This window comes from Amblyomma maculatum, chromosome 7 (genome assembly GCF_055883805.1).
Source record: "Amblyomma maculatum isolate TAMU_Amacu chromosome 7, ASM5588380v1, whole genome shotgun sequence".
Lineage (NCBI taxonomy): Eukaryota > Metazoa > Arthropoda > Arachnida > Ixodida > Ixodidae > Amblyomma > Amblyomma maculatum.
The window spans coordinates 112,770,745-112,795,506 of record NC_139350.1 but is presented as its reverse complement, the minus strand read 5'-3'; the positions used below and the strand labels follow the sequence as shown (position 1 = coordinate 112,795,506).

The following is a 24,762-nucleotide window of genomic DNA, read 5'->3' as shown; positions in this document are numbered from 1 at the left end:
CCTTCGTCATTTTGGAACTACGTGTGAGCTGTTCCCGTCAAATAGAAAATTATGTTCGCTAGCACCCAGTGGTTGCTCCTGCTACATCACTCGTACTCATCCAGCCAATCTTCAATGTCTAGCTTGTCTTCGCCATTAAAGCTGGGAGGGGGCGGACCTTCGTGAGTACAACTGGCTGGGCCGATGTTGCTGCGATGGTAGGGGCTGCCTCGCAGGCTATAGTGGTCGTTTTTTGCGTCGTTGTGAACCCAGGTTGGTGGCGGCAACTGCACAAATCCAGCTTTTCGCAGCGTAAATAAGCTATGCGGTGTGCTCGGGGATCTTAAATCGCCCCCACCAGGATGATGCGGGGCAAGAAATACAACAGCTGATTACGCGTGACTTTTCCTTCGAGCACCAACCTTCAGTTAGCACCAACGACCGTTGCTACAGCTTCGTCTTCCTTCTGTTTCACTGTTCTTCATGATCGTCTTCTTCAATGTTGAGGAGATATGTAACAATATAATGCGTTTTTATTGATTGGATTGTTAAAACGTTTATTTGTGGCCTGCAGTAGAACGCGCGCCCGCGCACGCGCGCTCCGGACGGGGCCTATGTCGTTCTCTGGGCACCGGCCGCGCGGCCTGGGTCCCCGCTCGCCGTGGCCGGCTCGCCGGTTCCCTGCCGGGCCAGCGCCTTGATGACCTGCTGGACGGCCGAGTTGTTCCTTTTGATTGTAGCTCCCTGCGGCTGCTTCCAGTCGCGGCGGGATCCTCCCAGACTTAGCCTCTTCCTGGTACTTGTTGCAATTCCACAGAATGTGTGCGAAGCCGGCCGTCTCCGTTCCGCAGACTCTGCATTTGTCTGTCGTGTGCGTCTGGGGATACATTCTGTGCATCAGCAACGGGCTGGGGAGTGAGCCCGTCTGTAGCTGTCTGAACAAAACAGCTTGCTCTCGACTGAGCCCCGAGCAAGGGGGGGGGGGGGGAAGAGTTCTGCGGGCTAGGCGGAACGCCTTGTTTGTTTCGGCCGAGGCGCGGTCCGTTAGCGCGCGCGCCTCGGCGTGTGCCGTTTCGTTGTGGTTGGCGTTGCGGTCTGATGCCTCGCCCGCGTGCGCCGGGCCAGGGCGATGACCACCTCCTCCGCTTGCTCTGCCTTGGTGCGGTGGTGCGAACGGTGCTGGTCGCGTCGACAACGACCGTCATGAAGCCGTGTATCTTGGCGTACTCAGCCGCCTCAACGTAGCATGCGTGTGTGTCGGCCGCGTGCTGGTCTATCAGCGCCTTGGCTCTCGCTGCTCTCCTCCCTGTATTATACTCCGGGTGCATATTCTTCGGTACCGAGTCCACTCTGATGTTGCGCCTGATCTCACCGGGGACGGGGAGCTGCGTGTGCTCTCTGCCTTGATATTCAATTCCCAGGTTGTCCTGGATTTTCCGGCCGGCCTTCGTCGTAGACAGTCTTTTGAGTTGTGCGGCGCGTTGGGCCTCCGCTATCTCCTCCAGCGTGTTGTGCACCCCCAGCTGCAGCAGGCGTTTTGTGCTCGTTGTATCGAACAGTCCCAGTGCCGTCTTGTAGGCTCTGCGGATGAGTTTATCTATCTGGTTTCTCTCGCTCTTCTTCCACTTGTGGTAGGCCGCCACGTACGCTACGTGACATATGACGAACGAGTGGATCAGTCTGATCAGGCTCTCGTCCCTCATTCCACTTTTCTTGTTCATGACTCGTTTGAGTAGCCTCGTGGCGTTCGCCGCTTTCGCAATGAGCTGGGTGACGGCCTTGCCGTTTCTGCCGTGCGTCTCGATCGTCATTCCCAACACTGATCTTGTTGACTCTTGGGATCGCGTTTCCCTCTCTGGTCTTGACTTTGCCTCGTACTCTCTCGGGCTGCTCTCCGGTTTGCGGTGCTTGACGGGCGGGTAGACGAGGAGCTCCGACTTGCTCGGCGAGCATCTGAGCCCCGTTCCGTCGAGTTGGTCTTCGATCGCATCAACGGCCGCCTGTAGGGTGGATTCGATGTGGGCATCGCTGCCCCCTTCCACCAACAGCGTTATGTCATCCGCGTATATCGTATGTCGGACTTCCTTGACGTTCCTGAGCCTTTCGGCCACTCCTATCATCACGAAATTGAAAAGCACCGGCGAGATGAGCGATCCCTGAGGTGTTCCTGTACTTCCCAGCTTCTTCTCCTGTGCTTGGAGGTCCCCCGCTCTGAGCTCGGCCGTTCTGTCCGTGAGGAAGTCTTTGATGTAATTGTATCATCTCTCTCCCATGTTGAGTTTCGAGACTTGGGATAGGATCGCCGAGTACTTCACCTCGTCGAACGCGCTCCTCAGGCCGAGTCCCAGTACTGCTTTGTTGTCGCCGGTGTTGCCGTCGATGATCTGGTGCTTGAGTTGTATCATGGCATCTTGGGTACTTAGATGCTGCCTGAAGCCAATGATCTTTTCCGAGTAGAGATCTTTTTTATCGAGGTATTCTTGCCACCTGTTGAGCAGGACGTGCTTCAACACCTTGCCCACGCAAGATGTGAGTGATATGGTTCAGAGGTTATCCGTGTCGGATGGCTTGCCCGGCTTGGGGATCAGGATGATCTTGGCCTTCTTCCACTGCGTCGGCAGCGTTCCCGTTTTCCAGCATTTGTTGTAATAGCTCGTGAGGCTTTCTATGGATTTGTTGTTGAGGTTCTTAGGCGCCCTGACCAGCCCTATCCAGCCCGGCCGCCGACCTGCTGTTGAGGTCTTGCAGTGCCGTCCGAACTTCTACGTCTATATCTCTGTCGAGACGGGCGTTGGGCAGCCCCCAGTACGGCCCGTGGCACTCCGTGGGCGTAGTCGGCAGGTATCTGTCGCTGATCCGTTTCGTCACCTTATCGGCGCCGTGTTTAGTGACTTCTCGATGGATGAGTTTCGCCAGTCGGTCCCTTTGGTGTGACTTATTGTTGGTTTCATCGAGCAGATGCTTCATCAAGTTCCATGTTTTCCCGTTGTGCATCTGGCCGTCGGCAGCGTTGCATATCTCGTTCCCCTGTTGCGCACATAGCGTGCGACAGTGGTCCTCTATTGCTCTGTTGAGTTCTGCGACTTTCTTTTGTAGTCTACGATTAAGGCGTTGTTTTTTCCATCTGTTGAGAATGGGCTGCATGGCCTCGATAAGGTGGGCCAGTCGGCTATCCATTCTGTTCGTTTCGAAGTCTGTTACTATGTCCTTGGTTGAGTTTCGAACATCTTGGAGGATCTTGTTTGTCCGCGCGTCGATGTCGTCGATTTCGGTCTCTTCCGCCTTCTGATTTCTATTATCTCTGAAAGCGGTCCAATCGATCCAAGTATGTTTCTTGACGTTGGTACTGCTCTGCTCCGGTATGAAGATTTCCACGATCATGTGGTCGCTGCCGAGGTCCACCCCCGTGTTCCTCTACGTGAACGTGATAGGTTCGTTGTTCTTGACGAAAATGAGGTCGGGGCTGGTATCTCGGAACACGGAGTTGCCAATTCTCGTTGGGTAAGCCGGGTCGGTTATGAGAGTATAGTCGAGTTCCGCCGCGTCTTGGGATAGGTTTCTGCATTTCACATTACTCTTGACGTAGCCCCACGCCGGATCCATCGCATTAAAGTCGCTGCATGCGATCAGCGTGCTCTGGCCGGCCGTCGTGCTTGCCTCTGCAGTCTCCGCGATGGCTTACTGTAGATGTTCAAAATGAAGATGCTGTTTTTTCTTTGCTTGGTCGGTATGAGTTCGGCGAGCGTGAAAAATTCTTAAGTTCTGAATTAAACCTGCAGCTATCCAAAGAACAATGTAAAATGTATTGTTTGCCTTCCATAATTATTATGCACACTAGGTAAAACTAAGTTAAGATTTTGTGCAAATTTGTTCTGTTCATATTGATGAGGACTTTATTAAAAATGAAAGCAAAAGGAGTTAGATTGCTTATCAACGTAAATAGAAAAACACCTAAAGTATATTTTATGATTTCATTGACCATTCAAATATGATTGTCATAGTAATAAGTGCGTTGCATTAAAGCTATGTGAATTAAAAGTGGCAATCCAAACTGCTTGATTCTGTAAAGATTGTAACGACGATAATTATGTTTTGTACATTTTGCCCCATGAGCACTGCCATAGTTAATGCGGGAATGAATAAATGCATGATACATAGAAGTAAGAGTAGATATAGGAAAGAATCTGCAGGGTTTGACAAGAACTCGAAATCTATAAGCAATTACTTGTATGAAATTTTAGACTGAACTCGAATTTAACTCCTAAAAATGTGCAGCAATTGCTGGGATAAACTGCGTGCTGATTAATTGAAATGAAATGAATAAGACTAGGCTGACACGAACGCGAAGTAAAGAACATCCATTTTGTCTCAGTATGATTGACCTGTCTATGATTTAGATTGAACCAGGCCATAGCGTTTGCAAGGCCATGGTTAAATTTGCTAACTAGCAAAGTAATACAATTGTGAGAGCTTAGGATCGTGGTGTAAAGTGCATATAGAATTTGTAGTTTAGGACAGTCAGGCAGATCATCATTATAAAGTAAAAATAGAAGCAGTCCTAAGATGAGGACTTTGCAGGACACCTATATCAGTTGTAGTTTTCACTAATTGCCTGCAATGCTCACAACCTGATTTCTATACACTATGTAATGACGAGGTAACGATACAGGTGGGCCTGTAATTCCAATTGTTTCAGGTTTAAGAAACCAAATTGCCTCATTAAGCGAGTCAGAACCTTTAGATGCGTCTATCAACACAGAGCAAGCAGGTTTTGTATTGCCAAGCGATTTCTTAAGTTGCTCTGTCAAAAAAACAAGTGCTATAGCAGTAGAGTACCCGCAGCAGAAGCCACACAGAGAGAAAATATATTAAACTTGTCAACATATTTTGCTAGGCACTTTATAATTAGATTTTTAATTATTTTACAAAGACTGGTAGCACAAAAATTGGTCTATTGTTCTTTATTGAGGTGCAGTCACCAATTTAAAACTGGCGCTATCTTACTATGCATCTGTTCGCGGGGAAAATCGTCTTTTCTAAACATCAAATAATGACTGTAGCTAGAACATGAGAAGTGGTGTTTGTAATTAGTTTATTGCAACTGGGGTGAAAGTTATCCGAGCCAGCACTTGTTATTTCAGTCTGGTAATAACAGACAAAACTTTTCAGGTGTAGTTGGAAATAAGAAAAACGAAGGCGGAAGGCGATTAGTTGGATGCGAATAGCGATATGTGGTATCATTATCCGTACTCAGGAAAAAGTTGCTAAAGGCATAAGCAATCTGAGATGGGATGAAATAATCCTTGTCGTCGCCGATAATATTCGTAATCGTATGCTTCTTAAAGTGATTTAAGAAAGCGCTGTGTATGTCTTTTTTTTTTTTTCAGACATTGTTTCCGCAGCTCAGTGTCTTATACTCAAAGTACTTTATTTTCGCTGTTTTCAATTGTGCTGAAAAAACGCTACCAATTCTTTGTATCTTGCTAGCAATCTTGGGTTGAAGGGTTGTTTTTGTTTCCTTATAAAGAATTTCTCTAGTGCGCGTAGCGTTCAGCAACTTATGAGGTAACCATGAATTCTGCGATGATGCTAACCTTTGTTTACATTTTTCTTTGCGAGAATGTGACTGATAATACAATAGCAGCGTTGTAAAAGACAATGCAAAAGCTTCTTGTGGGTGTTTCAATGAGATTAATGGGAGTATTAGACTGATCACGGTAGTCAAAGTTAAACAGATGGAATGGTGGTCGTTGATATCACACCTACTTCTGATGGACTAGCAAATATAGATAGTAAGTGGTCTATAAGCGTGGCTGGACTGCTGTGTGTGCAAAGTTATCATGCATTCATAGCCAAAACAGAAAAAAACTTAAACAAATATTATAAAAGCAGGACGTTGTGTTATTAAGGATAATATTGATATCACTCGTATTACTGAATTGTGTGCCCCGCTGTAGTGGTGTAGTGGTTACGGCGCTCGACAACTGTGCCCAAGGACGCGAGATCGCATCGCTGCCTCGGCGGCCGCTTTTCATTAGCTGCGAAAAGCAAGGTGCCCGTGTGCTGTGCGATGTCAGCGCACGTTAAAGAACCTCGGGTGTTCGAAATTTCCGGAGTCCTCCACTACGGCGTCTCTAATAGCCTGAGTAGCTTTGGGACATTAAAATCCCAGAAACCAAACCAAACTGAATTGTTTGTTTGAAATGACACTTTCAAGATATACTTGAGAGCATTGCAAAACTCAGAAATTGAAGAGGCTAGTGACCTAAAAATACAGCCTAAAACGACAGTTTTGTCGTCAATATTCTTAACAGAGGAATCAAATTCTAAACAGACCGATTCACAATTGCAGTTTTAAGTTCAAGTTCCTGTCTACGTTTAAACGTGATGCTAGATGACACAAAACTCGCCGCTCCTTAATGGCGGTTCAACTGTCTGTGAGGGTATTCAGAAGAATAAGATCTGAAACAATATAGGCCTCTGCGATCATCATCTAAGGCGGAAATAAACCAAAAGGACTTGCCTAATTGAGAAAAAAACGTGTTGGAAATGTTTCAAGTATTTGGGAAGGCTGCTGGCGTTGAAATGAAAAAAAGAACGGGTGGTAGATGACAAGCAACGTTTTACCTCAGCTGCTGTGAGCTAAGACGACACAGGCGCTATCTACTAAAAAGCCAAAAAGTTGGATTCATCTGCGACAGATGCGAATCTTCCGACATTTTAACATCACCACCATCAGGAGCCTTCCTTGTTTTTATTTGGCTATTATCTACCCAAAAGTACTGCCATTTGTATGCCTTTGTTAGAGCCAAGGCTGTGGCAGAAGGCAGCTTGTTCCTTAGAGTGAGGTTGTCATTAAAAAATATGGGGCTGTTAGTGCTGGCTGAGAAGCCAATGTATTTCCCACAGAGCCTTGCGTTGCGCACCTTCCCAATGAACTTGGTCCTTTTTGCGCGCGAACAAAAGCCAGCAAGAATATTTTCCCTGCCTTTATTCTTTGTTTAGACACAATGCACAATACTGAAATCGAGGGCGAGAAGAGCATCCAATTTGGTTGTCAGTGGCCTGTATAACAGCAATGCAGTCTTCCCCTTGAGTGCAGGAAACTCTCCTGATCTGCACATTATTCATTCCCAAGTACTGCTATTGGTCGCAGAATTTCCAAGACAGGTTATTGTTGTCAGTCCTGAGAGCCTTGTTTTTATTACCCAGAGTAGCCGTTTTAATGCTCAGCTCATTCACCAAATCATTTAAACAATTCACGCTAGATTCAAGGCTGCGTATTTTTCTTGAGCTCCAGAACGTCTAACCGTGCTGTCCGCATTCTTAGCATGCGTTTTCCTACTATCTCATCAGTAAGCCGATATGGTTCATTCAGCATCTACAGTTGCCCAACAATCAGTCAACACAAAAAGAAAAGTCATAACAAGAAGGCGCACTGCAATACGGTAGGCACAATTTCAGCTGATCTTTGGCAGCAGCGACAGCGAACAAACAACTAAAACTCAGAAAGAAATTTTGTATTGTATATATGCGAAATAAGTGTATAAGGCGGTGCGCGTGAAGCTTTGGCAGCAGCGACAGCAAGCAAAACTAAAGCTCGACAGAGACATTTTGTATTTTGTACAGGCGAAATAATTATATGAGGCGGTGCGCGTGAAGCTGTCACCGCTACCAAAATGTTCAGATGGTGGGTGGATTTCTTCTTTTGTAGCATCGCCTGAATAAAAACGCCACCAAGTGGATTACGAAGACACTTTCAGATGACGCTGGCCGAATGAGATGCGATGGATAAGCAGGCAAATGCCAACATTGTTTGTATAGCCAGACAGGATTCTGCACAGGCGGCACAAGTGCATCCTGCGGTGCGAGAGAATTTCACGCGCTAATTCGGTATCTACACATCGATTCGTTACATGATTAGTTGCTAATTTTGACCTTGAATCCATCTCTTGCGCAGTGATCGCGAGCCAGAAGGACCAACCTCCATCTTCCTGGCAGTACATGCCACGTATGTGCGTTGCCCGAAGCCTATTCGCTGTGGCACAACTCCACGGCGACCTTTACGTCATCGGCGGTTTCAATGGTGCGCACTTCTGGCTTTGATACTCAGTCCACGACCCTCCCCATACACAATGTCCGATCTCCGTCTGTGTTAACCCATCTTGTTTTGCTGCTATGATATGAGGAATGGGGACAGTGCAGTGATTAGAACCATCTTGTGAACCAGCGCACCATGTTATGTGGCAAAATCTTATATGATCAGTACACAGGCTTCGACACTAGTCGGCTGTGATAGGGCCCTATGCCTTAAACAATGTGCGTAAAATGACTTTTCGAAAGTACAAAAAAAAAAGCGTTTAGGGACTAGGGTAAATGCTGCAGCTTTTGCTTTGGAAAATGTTCAGCAGCAGGCCAACGGTGCGTGAACAGAAAACTTTAAGCATTCTCATCGGTAACCTTTTGACGGCTTATGTGTTAATGGGGAGCTGCTATACTGCTGGTGCAAAATAGGTTCCCATAGTGCAAAATAGGACCGCTCGATTACGGACGGCAAAATTCATGTCACGTAAGTAAAGCTCCTCATATGTACAAATAATATTGAACGAGTGCAAAGCCGTAGTGGTTTACACATCACACTGGCAGGGTTTTGACTTAATAGAACCTTTATATATACTGCATTTTTAAGGTAGGCGGAACCGGAGATTCCAAAGGATTCTATGGCATCAGTACAATATTGATCGCTACACTTTCTGCTTACCACTGTTTATAACTCAACACGAATTGAATGAAATAGAAAACAGAGTTTTCATTCTTCAAACTATTCTGCTACTTCTTACGTCCATTCTCACGAAACGCAGGAAGGCACCTTATATCCGGGGTTGAGTGCTACTCGCCTGTGACAAACACTTGGCGCTCTGCTGCTCCACTGAATGAGCCGGTCAGCGGGATGGCCGCCTGCTGCGTGAGGGGCGTCGTCCTTTCCAGGCATCTTACTACACGCTGTGAGTTTACTCTTCTTTGATGGAGCAAAAGTGACAACTTCAAGGCTGCGTCCCTCTAAAGGGAAGGTTATTGATGGAGACTTCAACCAGTTATTGGTGACATGCGTAAACTTCAAATACGGTTTGCCATATATACAAGTGAGCGGGATTGTATATTGCACAATAATTTTAATAGGTTAGAAGGAAGCAAGCCATCATGACAAGAAAGGGAGTATATTTTGTTACAAGTAGCAATTCTCTTATTATGTATTCGCCATTGCTTGATTTGTTTGTTGTTTTCAGGACCTCTCGGGCCGTGTGCTTGAAGCATGAAGTACTGGAAGGCACTGCGTCTCCCAAATCGATCTGAGGTTCAGCTGTCAACGCTCTCTATAGCAGGGGGTTACCAAACCAGGGAATGTTGGAGTTCACTCCCCCCTCTCCCACTGCCTCCTTAATTCTCGGCCCACTTCTTTCAACGCATTCGGCCGCCACTTCGTGCATGGTTCCTTGAAACCAGCATTAAAGCTTTTTTTTGTTATCCTTACTTGCTTACTTGTCCCTCAGTTTCTTACCGTCAGTGTAGGCACCGACCGACTGCCGACTTTTGTATCGCACCAAATTGCTGCGCGTCACTTGCTTGTTTAATCATGAAGACAACGCCGGCGGAGGCGGCCACCCCGCAAACTTGACAGTGTGTCATGTTGCTCGGTTATTAAAAGCATGGCCAAAACACCGGCGTGACGGCGAAGAGAGCATCGCCCACAGTGTTGCGCTTGTTACATAACGCGTACTCGCGCACATGACAATTAATTACGTCAGCTACACAATCGAGCTAGCTGATCCAAGCCAAGATGGAAAAGGGTGCTCGCCTTATTGAACGTTTTTTCAGGCGTTTTGACGCTGTTCACACCACGGGCTGAAGTTTTGCGCCGGCAAGTACGCACGCGCCAAAAAGAAACGTGTGTACCTGCTAACGTAGGAAAATACGCCTATGTCACTGCCGCCGGACCAAAAGCGGAGATAGCCAATGAAAACCGAGCGTGTCGTCAAATGGGTATTTATGGAGGCCGGCTGGTCGAGCCTTGCCTATAGTGGCCTCCGTACCTTGGCCGAGCACGCGAAAGAGATGGGACGTTAGTCTTAAGAATATTTTGTATGGACTTGTTCTTGATTTAGAGACCACAGCGTGATTAGAGACGAACACTTAACAAAGGTGAGGACCAACCTCATCAAAAAAACGAAACGCTTGCAACAGAAATAAAAAACAGGAAACACCAGCAAGCGTATCTGTATATTTAAGCAACATCGACTGATTGTGAAAGATACGAAGGGGGGGGGGGAGGATGTTTCTTGTTTGTAATAATAGCGGTTGGAGTTCTTTGAGGCAAAAAGGTTGCAGAACCTGTGGCCTATAGTAACAAGCAAATGAACGTGAACATGAGTTTATTTCCTTCACGAACATGATACACTCACCAACTATTTAGGAGTTGGTCCCGTAGTCAGGGGCTGAATTGGAAACTCCCGTACATAAACGACCTGAAGATGTTCAAAAAATAATGCCTCATCGAAAAAAGGTTTAGAGAAAATACAAAAGCATTCAAACAAGTAAAATATTAAAATGGAAAAAGTCCCTGCTATTTTCGCAAAAACGTGTCGAGAGTACCACAAACTCAATAGACCAGGAGAACGCAGGAAAGCAACGTACATACAGAAGAATGTTTGGTTTGGTTTGTGGGGTTGAATGTCCCAAAGCAACTCAGGCTATGAGAGACGCCGTAGTTGAAGACTCCGGAAATTTCGACCCCCTGAGGTTCTTTAACGTGCGCTGACATCGCACAGAACACGGGCGCCTTGCTTTCGCCTCCATTGAAAAGCGGCCACCGAGGCCGGGATTCGATCCCACGCCCTTGGGAACAGTAGTCGAGTGCCGTAACCACTGCGCCACCCCGGTGGGGCAGAAGAAAATAGCAAAATAATGTCGCAGGCAAAATGACATATTGATACGAGACTAGAAAAACAACAGCTGATGACGTGTGAATGTTCCGTCGAGTACCAACTTTCTTTTAGCACCAACGACCGTTAGGTTTCCTTTGTTTTCCTTCTCTCTCTCTTTTGTTCAGCATCGTCTTCTTCAATGTTCAGGACACGTAACATTACCCCCCTCCCACCCGCGAAAAGCACAGTCCCAGTGGTACTAGGTCGGTGAAATACGCCAGGAGTAGTACGGCTTCATTTGGGCGACATGCACAATCTCGGACGTGATTGGCCATAGAACACTGTAGGGGCCTGCGTAGAGTGGGCATAGCTCAGGACTCCAGGGCAAGACGAGAGAACCCAGAGAGTAGTGGACATCCTGATGACATGAATCATGGCGGCGTTTTGGGAGGAAGCTGGTCGGAGGCGAGCAATAGCACGGGCAGCGTCAGCTCTGGATAGAGCGTCACCAACGTAGGAACTGTGCTTAGCGGTGGGAGGCAGTACGATGTCACACGGACGTGCAGTTTCTCGGTCAAATAGAAAGAAGGGCGAGTACTCATTATATTGATACGGAAGGAATTATATGCGACTGTTACAATGGGCAAATTATTATGCCAGTCATGGTGATCTTCCGATACATACATTGACAGCATGTCCGTTACCGTGCGGTTGAGGCGTTCGGTAAGGCCGTTCGTTTGTAAATGGTAAGCGGTGGTGAAATTGTACTTAATGGAGCAGTACCGGAAAATTTCGTCGAATTCTCGAGCAAGAAAGCAACGGCAATAGTAACAACGGACCTCAATGCTATGGTAAAAACAATGGTAAGGTAACTTGACATCAAAGAAAAGATGATGAACTGGTTCATCCAGTGTCCTGTGGAAATGTTGATCAAGAGTATCTTGCTAAAACGTCAATTACGACGAGTAAAGCAAATATGACGCAAAATGACTCACCGTTCTCGCGGCGCACTATAATCAGTTGAACAGAAGGTCCCCCTGTAAATTTGTTAAGGTTAAAGCCTTCCTTGCCTGATGGGTGGTGTAGACGAAAGTGTCCGCATGAAATGTTCACACGAAGTGACACTTCAAGAAAAAATATTTTTTGCACCAAGAATCGAAATGCTAAATACGGTCTCGCGTCGAGCAAGCAAACGACTATGCCTCGCCTCGCTCGTCAGAAACAGATCGCAATTGCCCTTGTATGGCATGAGGATGGTAGTAGCTATGGCAAGACTGCTGCAGTTGGTGATAATAATAAGGACGTAAAGATGGCACTGACAATGCATTAAGTGACAATAGTGGTGACAATGGCAGTATTGATAAGGATGCATGCAGTGAACACACTGCGCCATGTGGCTTTGCCATTTCTGCCGTTTTCATTCGCAGTCCTCTAAATGTTTAGAAAAATCACGCACGATAAACTTGGAAGGTTGGTGGAGTTCATGAATAACCAACAAATACACAAACCCAAGAAGAGGGCTTTGTCGAGCTGGTTAGGTGATGTTGAACGAAATGAAGAAACGGCGCTAACAGACGGTATAAAAGTAGAAAGGCGGGAAGCGCGTGTGTCTGTCTCGCCTTTACACTCGTCCCGTCTGTTAGCACTGTTTCTTCGTTTCTTTAAACTAAATACATGGACACAGCTCGTTTAAAGACAGCAAACAGTTTGCAGTACCCAAGAGAGTAAAACAGCGTTGATAGCTTTCAGCACATCTGGAGCACAAAGTTTTTGCGAGCACTTTAAACCTCTCATTGCGTATGGACACACAACGAATTGACATGTCCTTTCATTGAATATTCCTCATGTGCCTTTCAAGTCTTAGTGTGAAATAACAGGTCAGCTTCCTGCAGTACCTAAGTGGTGGCAGGCTCCAATGCAGTAAAAATCCAGATTTAAACAATCCTAAATTCTCGTATCATAGATATTGTGTACGTTTAGCAAAATGTTTCTATTTTATCAACGATCTGTTTTGCCTCAAGACCTGTTGCTTATCCACAAGCTTATTGCACAATCTCCGGTTTCCGTAGTGTGTGAGTCTGTCATAATGAAATGTACTAGTCATGTTGTGTGCCTTGTAAGGGAGCGCAGATTTCGCCAAGCTTAGTACTACAACTTGTCTGCCCGTCACCAGTATTCGGAATAGTGAAATAAAATTTCATCTCTTTTTTAGCGGAGGTTTAGTACAGTTATACAGGGTATTCGACGAGCGCTTCAGAATATCGTTACGCGTAGTAGAACATTTTATTCCGAAGTGCGGAGTCGACGATGTCGAGGCAACTGGTTCGGCCGCTTCTACTTGACGAACCGCCATTGTGTTTTTTTACGCCGCCGCTTGACCAGTCGTTCCTGTCCTTGTTGCAGTGTTTAAGCAGCTCATGTAGCTCGTTTCCCCTCGCTATTTTTCGCCTTTAGCTTCGTACGGCGAGCTCGATGCTCGCAAATTGCGAGCGCAAACGATGTCATTGCATGGCGGCAGGAAAGCGATGGTGAAGGCTGGGCCCAAATGTGGTTCAGTGGCCACAAGTCGGGTGGCTAAACACTGAAAATAAGAAATTTTATCACTACGAAAAAGAATTATTCCACATAAATAATTATTATTTTGATAATTTTGCTTGTGAATGAGGTAAGATATTAAAACGTTCCTAATTTCAAAACGATTTCCAACACTCTTTTGGCACCCCCCTTGATATTGCATAGGCACTGATGAGACTTTTGCAGGCCTTGTTAGGTTCTTGCGAAGTAGGCAAAAGAGGTGACCAAGGCAACCTAAGAACGAAGTTGTCGAACCACCATAACGAAGCGGTTCCTTATCGCTGTCTGCTCTGGAGCGCCCGGGAAAACGTATAACTTTAGTTTTCAAGTCAGAAAATGTCCCTGTTGCGAAGATTTCAACGTACTTTCTTGTCACTCGACACAAAAATGTTTGCATTCTTAGGAGTGTACATGGCTTCTCGCATGGGGTACAGCCTAAATATGTTCATGTTAGCACTTTTCAGTCTAGGGTGCTCAGTCCGCATCCTTCTAATTGGGGTGCTCGGGCAACACACTTCAGGAGCAGAGTCTACCCCCTGGGTGCTGCGCACGGTGGGCGTACCCGTGCAGCAATTCCCCTTCTTTTTCTTTCTGAATGACTTCGCATGTCACTCCTAAAGCAAACGTAGGCTTGGGCAAAGTGTCTGTGTTAATTTGTGGTGTCGAAAAGAGTTAAGTAACTAAAAGTATGACATGCGTGGGTAACATGACTTGTTTAAGTGTAAATGCAAACTGGCTTAAATTCTACATGTTAAAGCAATGGTCAGTGAGCCTCTACATTCATGCACTACAGACCTTTTACAGAGAGTAGTTCCACTCTCCCTAACAGGTGGCGCCACTGGGATAGCCGTCATTGCTGGCCTTCGGAACGCATAGCCGTACAGTGCGGACTGCTGCTGTGCATCTTGTGCACGAACGCCGCCTGACTTTTAAACACCGCTGCTTTGATGCAGGTGTCATCTGCATTGTCGAAGTATTCTGCAAGGAAGTAGAGCTAATGACCCTGTTGTTTACTGGCGGAAGAACAGATGATGCTTTCTACATAAGGTGCACATCATGGCCTAGACCACCGTTTTTCTCGGAGGTGTATCACGAGTTCATGTTCCTTTCTGGAACAAGAAAGCGCCTGTGAATTGTAGAGAAATACTATATACCTCACGCACGAGCTCATGTTAGCGCCGGCAGTACCCATGGGAATGCGAGAACGACCCTGACGTTTTCTGATTAGGTGTATATTGCGTCTTTGCACTGCTGCCGCGCTATTTTCGCAGGGCGTTAAGAAGTACCTTGACGTGGCTATTAATGTATATGCATTTATTCGAATTGATTATGCAGAGAAGAAAATTCAGTGTGGGCATGCCATTAAACCTGCTTACTTTAATAATAATAATAATAATAATAATAATAATAATAATAATAATAATAATAATAATAATAATAATACTTTATTCACTTCAAAGAAACAATACAGGACGCGGACGCCCCAAAGCCGCAATTGAGCTTGTAGGGCGCCGTCCGGCAGCAGCAACAACCTCTGTTACCAAATCACAGAATTATTTTTTTTGTGGACGAAAACAGCATGAACTAGAGCTGCTCAAGCTCGGCAATAGCACCCCGTAACTACCTGCGAGTGTTTAAGTTGAAAACGTCATCAGGCAGCTCATTGAATATACATGGAATTTAAAATGACCTCACAGACATACGAAAATTAGTTCGCACTGTAGGCACGAAATATCTAGGAATGTTCCGTAGTGGAATAGGTTTAACATTAGGCAACCTAAATTCGGTGTTCCAGAAATATCTAAGTACCGTGATTTGTTTGAAAACAGTGTCAAAGGATGGCAAACCTGAAGAAGGGAATACACTTTGCAGTTTATGGGGTGTTGAATAGATTACACTCTTAGCCATATTCTTGAGAATACGGCTTATCCTATTTTTCCATGTTTCAGAACAGTTAAAGAAACAGCACATGCCATATCTCAGCAAAGAATATCCCAAGGACTGTGCAATTAAACGTCTTATGGCAAACGGCAGGTAGGCCCTTAGAGCATAGAGCAAGCATGCGACGCCTCTAAGCTTCCTACTGAGGTGAGCCATATGTGTGTTCCAGGATAAATCGCTGTCCATGTAAATTCCAAGATATTTCACGGTCGGAACACATGTAATGGGGCAGCAAGAACATGCAGTGCACCTGGAGCTGTGCAAAACAACCGCTGCGTTTTTAGGGATTGGTTTGTGTGCATTGCGAAAGCACACTAGCTGAGTTTTTTGGGGATTTATTTCAATCAAGTTACATTGAAACCAATCATATAGCTTGGTGGCATCCTCTTGAAGTTGTTGGAGTGCGCACGAAAAATCTGCATTAGCTGAGATGAGGAGGGTGTCATCAGCATATTGATAAATCTGTGATGAAGTTATAAATATGGGAAGGTCATTAACATAAAGATTAAATAAGAGAGGTGATAAGATGAATCCCTGAGGAACACCACTATGTAAGTCTATAATACTGCTTTGCACAGGTCCAAGTACCACCATTTGGGATCGCTGAGACAAATAATTTCTTAGTAACATTTGAAAAGGACCACGAAACCCATAGCAATACAACTTTTCACACAGAATGTCGTGGTGCACAGAATTAAGCGCCTTCTTAACATCAAGAAAAAGACCAAATGCCACTTCATTTCTATCAAAATTAGAATGAATAGAATCCGACATGTTTTCTAATAATGTTTGGGTACCAGAACCAGCAACAAATCCGTATTGATGCGGGCTGAGCAAATTATGCCTCAGCAAAAATGCTGACATAGTAGATGAGATATGTTTTTCTAAGATTTGTGATATACATGACACGATAGAAATTGGGCGCTAGTTCGAAATATCATTCCTTTTGCCACCCTTGTAAAGTGGAATAACACGTGCTTGTTTGAGAGAGTGTGGTAGGCAGCCACTTTCAATGATACTATTTAGCATAAAGAGGAGGACACACTTTAAGCTTTGAAAGTTTCTGGAAAGGTCGCTGATAAATATCCCATCAATTCCAGCCGATTTGCTGTGCTGTAGGCTGGAAATTATACCGAAAAGATCTGGCTCTGTTATGGATGGAAGAAATGCCGAGTCAGCCACAGAAGAAGGAAGTAATGGCGGACGTGACGCGGCAAGGGTTATGCGCTGTTCCTTAGAAAAAATGTTATTAAAATCATTTTCCAAAGATGACGGCAAGTGACCAAAACTATGCTCTATTGCGTCCTTGACAGGCCTACGCTGACGCCCACGTAGTTCGTTCACGATAGCCCACGTTTTGGCCACGTCATAGTGGCAACTGTGAAACTGGCTAGCGTAGTAGCGTCTTTTAGCGGACCGAAGAAGAGCGGTTACTTTGTTCCTAGCAACCCGAAATTCAATTCTTAAGGTTGTATTTTTCGGTGAAGCGCGGCATTTCAACCAAAGGGCTTCTTTCTCTTTGATGGCTGCGAGAATGTCAGGTGTAAGCCAGTAACATTTATTATTTCGTTTTTTGGTAATTATACTTCATTTGCAGGATTCCAGGATTTGCAGGAATTTTTAAAAACCAAAATGAAGTTATCATACGCCGTATCTTTGTTATTTCCTGATGGAAATGAGTTCCAGTCGAAAGATTACACCTTTCTGTCAAACAGTTTTCGATCTAGGAGAGCAATGACACATTTGCTATCATCGGGTTTCTGTGCAGAATCAACCTTAGCAACGTGGCATAATGTAAAGTAATGATCTGCTAATTTCTGTTGAATGACAGCTGCCATAGCGTGAGACAGGTCCGAGGTGCGAACATTAACGTAATCTATGCAAGTTTTAGACATACTGTTATTTACGAACTCTTCTCTAGTAGGATCTGAAAGTAGTGCTTCTATACCATGGTCAGCAAGGGCATTTAGGTAGTTTTCCGCAGACGCTCTCTCAGGCTTTATTAGATCTATATTCAAGTCACCCATTATGCATAGGTTACCTTGGCTGAACCTTTGTTTGCAAATGTCATGCAGTTCTGTGATAAAATTAGACACGTTTCCAGACGGCGGGCGGTATATGATAAGGAGGTGACTCGAGATGTTGCAGTATGAAATTTCAAATCCCATCGCTTCTGCAGCGTTGAAGGAGATGCTAATATGGGAAACCGATAATGAATTTTTGAAGAAGACAGCAATTCCTCCACCTTTACCTACTTGACGGGTAAGGAAATGTTCCGTATAGCCTGGAAGCTTGAACATGCAAGTATTATGATCAGCAATATTTATCTCTGTGAATGCAAATATGTCTACGACTTGGTGAAGGTCTTGTGCGCCTACCAGAAATTGATTCCAATATTTTCGAATACTTCGAATGTTAATATGAACAATTATAAGTGAACTCAGTGAAATTGGATGGAACGATTGAAAACATGCATCAAAGCTTGAAAAAGAAGACATAGCAATAACAGTCTTCCTACATCATTTTGTCAATGTCTGAAAGAGACGCGATTTTGATGGCGGAAGCCCCCACTGCTTTCCTGGCAAAACTTTTGCCATTCTTGACCCAGACAAATTTGAAAGATTTTTCCTTTCCTCGGATTCGAGTTTTCCAGAACAGCTCACTGTTCATTCGAGTCAAGTTTTCATTCAAGAAGACTGAAGAGAGCTTGTCGGAGTTGTTTAGCGTCCTAAGTTTGCCTTTAACCTGCAGCCATTTCTCCCGTATGGTCACGGACGAAAACCTGACCAATACGACCGGAATCTTCTCTTGACGCGATGGCAGGCGGTGCACGGCGGTTATCTCCGAAGGATTGAAGTCACGCACTTCAAGCGCTTCAGCCATCTGCGCAATTTCAGCCCGCAGGTCTTCCTGTGGCTGAACTGGCAGTCCGCTTATCTCTAGATTAGACAGACGGCTGTACTGTTCACTGTCATTGAGCTCTGACTGAATTCGGTGAATCATCGAAGCTTGTTCGCCAATAGTTCCTTCTGGTACTGTTTCCAAATATGTCTCCAAGGCAGCCTCGGCGGCTGCTTTTCCGTGGAGCTGAAAACCCAGGCGACCGTGTGCTGTGCGATATCAGTGCACGTTAAAGAACCCCAGGGGGCGGTAATTTCTACAGCCCTCCACTCATAGCCTGAGTCGCTTTGGGAAGTTAAACCCCACAAACCAAACCAAACTTTAATTAGACAAGCACTGCTGCAATACATGTAATAATTGCTAATTTTATGAAACTAATGCACGGGCAAATGATGCAATTTACCATGATAAGATCTTTTATATCCCTGCTTGCTTGGGCTGCCTACTATGGGCTCTGAGTTCCGGTGCAGCTTCGAGTCGCCATTGCCCGAGCGCAGGTGAAAGCCGCTGAGCGCTTGATGCGGCCTTCAAGCAGCATAATAGTCTTTTGAAGCCAGGACGTTTACAGGAGTAAAATTATATCTTATCCATTGTCGGGAATTACACGCGCATCAATATTGAGCAGTAAATATTGTGCACAATGTCAAATGGTCAACAATTCCCTACCGAAAAAATTGTATAAGGCAATAACCTCAAATTTTCACACACAATCTCGCTCAATTCACATAAGAAATCACATACAAGTCGCATATAATTGCATAAGGTCTCATAGCTTCTTGTACAATATCATAAATTATGTACAATATTTTATGATAATGATGTGAACCGTATGAGACTCTATGCGATTAGATGAGATTTTATGAGGGTATTGCCACTTAGAACATTTGGTTTTTCAGTTGGGTTATATTGCGTCTCAGCCAGCACGGTCTGAATATACGTTCGCCCTTTGCGCAAGAAAATAAAAAAGTACGTTTGAGGGAATAATCAGATTGTAATCTATTCAGTTTTACAGATAATTATGCGCTCGCGCTGTAAAGGGACTATACTAGCTTGTATCATCAACGTGATAACTCTATGACATAGCTATATAACTGCAACATAACTTTGCATGACTATATTGCACAGCTGTGATTCCGTAACTATATAACTGTTTTCATAACTGTACTGAATCAAAATTTTAAGCACTGCTTCTAGATAACATATATCCTGCGAACGTTTCGAGCATATTATAAGCGTTAAAGTATGTTATGTGATATTTAGACCCCTGTACCGGCAGTAAAACTTGATATAAAAGAGTTGTGATCCTTGTTCATGAGCAGACGGCTTTTCAATTCCTGTTTCATATTTCAGTTTTCAACCATCAGCTCAGCTTTCATTTTCAAGGTAAAATCACCCTAACTATTACGTCATTTGTGAAAAACATTCCCTTGTGCTCTGTTGCATTGCGACGGCACTTTGTGGCTCTGTATACAAGAGAAAACTCCCAAATGATCTGACATACAGCTCCACGTGTGAGTAAATGTGACACATCGTACACTCCCAAAGTTTTGGACAGGTTTCACCGCCCACAGGCAGAGTAATACGTGACGTCCCTAGCAAAAATCCACATATATATGTACCCTATGTGTATCGTATGTACGCAATTATTTGATAAGTGTCATACGTGCTCGTGTGCCGTATGTGCTCGCATCCCTTTCATGTAATCAATCACGTACATATGTGCTATATGTGTCATACGTGCCCATGTACCCCATGCATGTCATCAGTTCAGTTCAGTCGTGTCCGACTCTTCGGGACCCTATGGACCATGTCACGCCACGCTTTACGGTCTCTCACTATCTTCCTAACATCACATAACTTCATCTGCAGCGCCTCGAGGATGCCATCTAGCCATCGCGTTCGCTGCCTACCCCTTCTCCGGTGAACCTCAACCTTTCCCAACATCAAATATTTCTCCAGCGACTCACATGATCACCAAAGTAGCTGAGCTTTAACTTTAGAATTTGACCCTCCAATGAGCAGTCAGGGTTTATGGTCGACAATATCGACCGATTTGATCTTCTGGTAGTCCAAGGAACTCTCAAGAGTCTTCGCCAGCACCACAATTCAATCGTTTCTATTCTTCGGCGGTCAGCCTTCTTCACAGTCCAACTCTCGCATCCATACATTACAGCTGGAAAGACCATAGCATGATTTATACGGATCTTGTATGGCAGACTAATGTCTGCTCTTTACTAGGCGGTCAAGGCTAACCATGGGTCTCTCTCCCAGAAGCAGGCGTCTCCTAATTTCATGGCTGCAGTCTCCTTCCGGGGTAATCTTGAAGCCCAAGAAGAGAAAATCTGTCACGGCTTCTACTTCTTGTCCCCTGATGCTCCAGGATTTGATAGGGCAAGACTCCATGATCTTGGTCTTTTTATTGTTCAGTTTAAGCCCAAACTTCTCACTCTCTTCTTGTACGCGCATCAGAAGTCTCTTGAGTTCCACTTCACTTTCTGCTATTAAATTGGTATCATACGCATATCTAAGGTTGTTGATACGTTTTCCAGCAATCATCACTCCAGCTGAAGATTCGTCCAGACCGGCCTTCCTAATGATTCACTCTTCATAGGTTAAATAGGCAGGGTGACAGTATGCAGCCATGTCTCACTGCTTTCTCAATCGGAAACCATTCAGTAAGTCAATGCCCAGTTCTGACTGTGGCCTCTTGCCCTTCATACAGGTTCCTGAGGAGACAGGAGGGGAACTGGAACTCCCATCTCTTGGAAGCTTGCCACAATCTGCTGTGATGTATGCATACATGTCATACGTGCCCATAAATCTCATACGTGTCATATGGACGTGCCCCCACATCCGATATGCGTCTGTACGGCATGCCAATATGCACGCATATTGGCATTTCCGTACAGGCAAATGAGCAGTAGTGAGCTATCGGCTCACTACTGCTGTGACCACAGTTGATAAGGACATGCAAACACTGCTGCAGCTGCAACTGATTACAGCACCGTGTGCCCTATGGGCCTGATCGCTGGTATTTAGGCACCACTGCTCCAAAACAAGTGACGGCCCCTCCCGCGCGGCGCACTAGTAATGGGTCTATTTGCTCTTCGGAGAGAGGCGGAGGAGTGAACGCGAATTCTACTTTTCTCGGCAGCAAACGTTTGAGAACGAAACTTTTTTCTGCCATTTCCTTCTTTGTGCCACACGTGCACATAAGAGATGCAAGTACCCCACCCCCCGAAGCTGTGTGCTAAAAAATAAACCAAACGAAGAAAGCCGCTACCAATTAATTCAGTCTGGTAGAAGGCCGCCAGAGCTCTGGGTGCAGCTCAACGTCGAAGTGCGAGCGCTCTCTGGCGGCTTCGTTTTTTTTTTCTTTGAAGTAGGAATTCGGACCCGAGTAATATGACACTTTGAAAGTAAGCCGATAAATAAAATAAAAACTAAGCCATTGGGCCATATGCAGCACTGGCTTTTACCCTCGGTGGCAATGTATGTGTAGACTTCATGCCAGAACCCACAGAAGCGAGAGCAGAGTACAGCTGCCACTGCAGGTTAATGGAAAGGCTTTTAAAAGCAAAAGCTCTTCCGCAGGATGGGATGAACACAGGTTGTATATGGAGATGTGCTCTAAGGCGTCGGGCCTTGCATGCTTTTTTGACGCTCGGCACTTTTCCCGTAGTTTTTATTTTCAACTCGGTGCGTCGAAACGAGTGGTGACTTGGTGCGGTGAGTAGCATGATGCATAGTACACCTCTTAGAGCTACAGCTGGGTCCTGAACTAAAAACAAAATTCCTACCTCGGTTTTTTTCATGTGCCCTGTGCTCGATACAAACAAGCGATCGGTGATGCTTGACAGACACCTAGCGTGCAGTGCTAAATGCGCAGCCGAAATGAAAAGCACTGGATGCAATTTAAGGTTGGAAATGACCATAGACAACTGGGAGCAGGGGCTTTAATTTCGGTTGACGTTTATGTTTTATTCTTAACAGGAATCAGGAAGAAATTGGAGAACAGCGTCGGTGCTACTCACTGCGGCGGATGCAGAGAGCCACCTTTTTCCGAGGCGCCTCCCAGACGGTGCCACATGTACGGAACAAGTTGCAGTGCACCAAGCCCATAACATAACCAATCCCTGCCAGCTGAGCCTCTGGCATGCCGGCTTTCTTCTCTATGGTGTCATACCGCTTCGTGCTGCTCCCTGTCAACTACTTTTCGACTGCAGCAGCTGCCTTCTAAAATGATTTATGACCTTTCCCACTAATGGTGCACCCATGATAAGTTCACTGCGACCTACCATGCCCAAACTAACGGCCTTACTGAGCGCCTTAACTGCATGCTGGTGTACATGCTGTAAATTTTAGTTTTTGACCAGCAATGAGACTGGGACATAAGTTTACCTTTCATCACATTCGCCTACAACTCCTCACACCATGATATCAACAGGTGATCTCTTTTCTTTGGGTGCAACCCTTCGCTGCTCTTTGGCAGGTTACTGCCATGTGAGGACTCCACAAGTATTATGTTTGTGATGCTATTATCTGTGCCGATGCCTACAATGCTGCTCAGGACTGGATCAACACTTCTGAGACCACTAAAGATGCCATTACAACCTTCGCCACCCCGACACTCACAGCCCTCCTGGCTCTCTGATCTTCCTAGGGCTCTTGGCCAACATAGGGCCTGTGTGCGCAACTACTACAAGATGGAGAGTTGAAACCTGGATCAGTTGGTACATTGTCTTTAGAAATAATAAACCAGCCAAAGAACGAGGACGAAGAAAGACAAGGCACACACCGGTTCAAGCGCCTTGGCTATCGCGGAGACATTACTGTTTCGGGCTTTTGTGCTCTGTGTCGGTGTGTTGTTGTTGTTGTTGTCCAAATAACTTATGGCACATACCCACAGAGGGGGATCGGCCAAGGATTAGGTAGCAAAGAATAATTTTTTTTTAAATATACTTGCATAAAAAAAGATGATTTGAGGGATAGAGGAAAGGAAACAAAACGGGAAATAAGTGAAATATAAAATGAAAAGTGATAACACTCACGGGAGATTGACACTACAATTGTAGAAGAAGTGATGTTTAAATATTTAGCAAGGCAAACGATTTGAGTCCAGTAAAAACTTTTGCATGGCGGTAAAATCAGACCTGTGACTGTGCCCAAGGATGGTCGCGCCAAATGATAACAATGTCGGGCTGCTTAAACTAAGGCCAAGCTGTTGCAATGGTCTTTCCATCAACTGTTTTCTCAGCGTAGTAAAGCGGCGGCAAAACAATAAAAAGTGATCTAATGTTTATTGTTCACCGCAAACTGCGCAGAAGGGAGACAGTGCCAAACCAGACCTGTAAAGATAGAAATTTAAAGGTGGGATACGGCATCGCAGCCTTGTTAGTGAAATCTCAAGTTGCCGTGAATGACATAATTTTCTATTCCAAGAATAATTTAGATGCAGGTAGTCATCAGATCTTAAAAGATGTCCATTTTTTTATATTTAATAGAACGTTTCTTCGAAACCTCGCTGCGGTGATGTACGCGGTCGCCGGAAGGATAGCTAATACGGGGCCATTAAGGGACTCTTTCGCCAAATTGTCAGCATATTCATTTAAAGTCACATTGCTGTGGCCTGGTACCCATACCATATGTACAATTTTCAAATGTCTAGGGATCAGGGAGACAAAGATTTTTACTATTGCAGAATCCACCGACGAAGAGAGAGATGAACACAAGGATAGAGAGTCGGAAATTACTGCCACTTTAGAAAATGAGGAGTCTAATTTCCGTAAGCGAGTACCACCGCCAGAAACTCCACTTCAAAAATTGGGGTGAAGTCCGGAAGCCGGACAGAAAAAGACCAGTCTAAATGTGGACAATATATACCCACACCCGCCTTTTCATTACTATGAGATGCGTCAGTACCTACAACTAAATTAGCAGAAAGGCTTCTTAAATGATCTTCTAATAATCCGTTTAGAATAACGGATGATACGTTTTTGGCATTACTCGGGAATATGTCGTCAAAGACAATTTCAATAGATGAACCGATGGTTTGTATGGGTAGAATACTAGGAAGAGAAACATTTAAAGGGTTCAGCAAATGTTTGACCATAACAACCTGCGGGGTGTGAAATTTAGGCCAATGGACACCGAAAAAAGAGGTCGGTTGACAGCAAAAAATAGACATAGATCGGTGAAACTCTATTCATATATCCTCAAGTACGTCTGAACGGTCAGAATTTGTAATCTGTATATCAAGGGTGGAATCCGGGCTTCAAGGTAGAGCACATTGTTGGCAACAAATTTTCGAAGTCCAAGACACAACCGAAGCGCCTCGCTCCAAGAGAACAAGCGGTCGAATTTTATAAGCTGCTGATCCTGAAAACAAGACTGAACCGAATTCTAAAATTGGACGCACATACATAACATAAATCATTAAAAGGAC

At 45.1% G+C, this 24,762-nt stretch overlaps 1 pseudogene; it reads right to left on the bottom strand.

Moving 5' to 3' along the window:
- Positions 1-591: 591 nt before the first annotated feature.
- Positions 592-24,762, bottom strand: part of LOC146184442 (uncharacterized) — a 38,711-nt pseudogene continuing 14,540 nt past the window's right edge.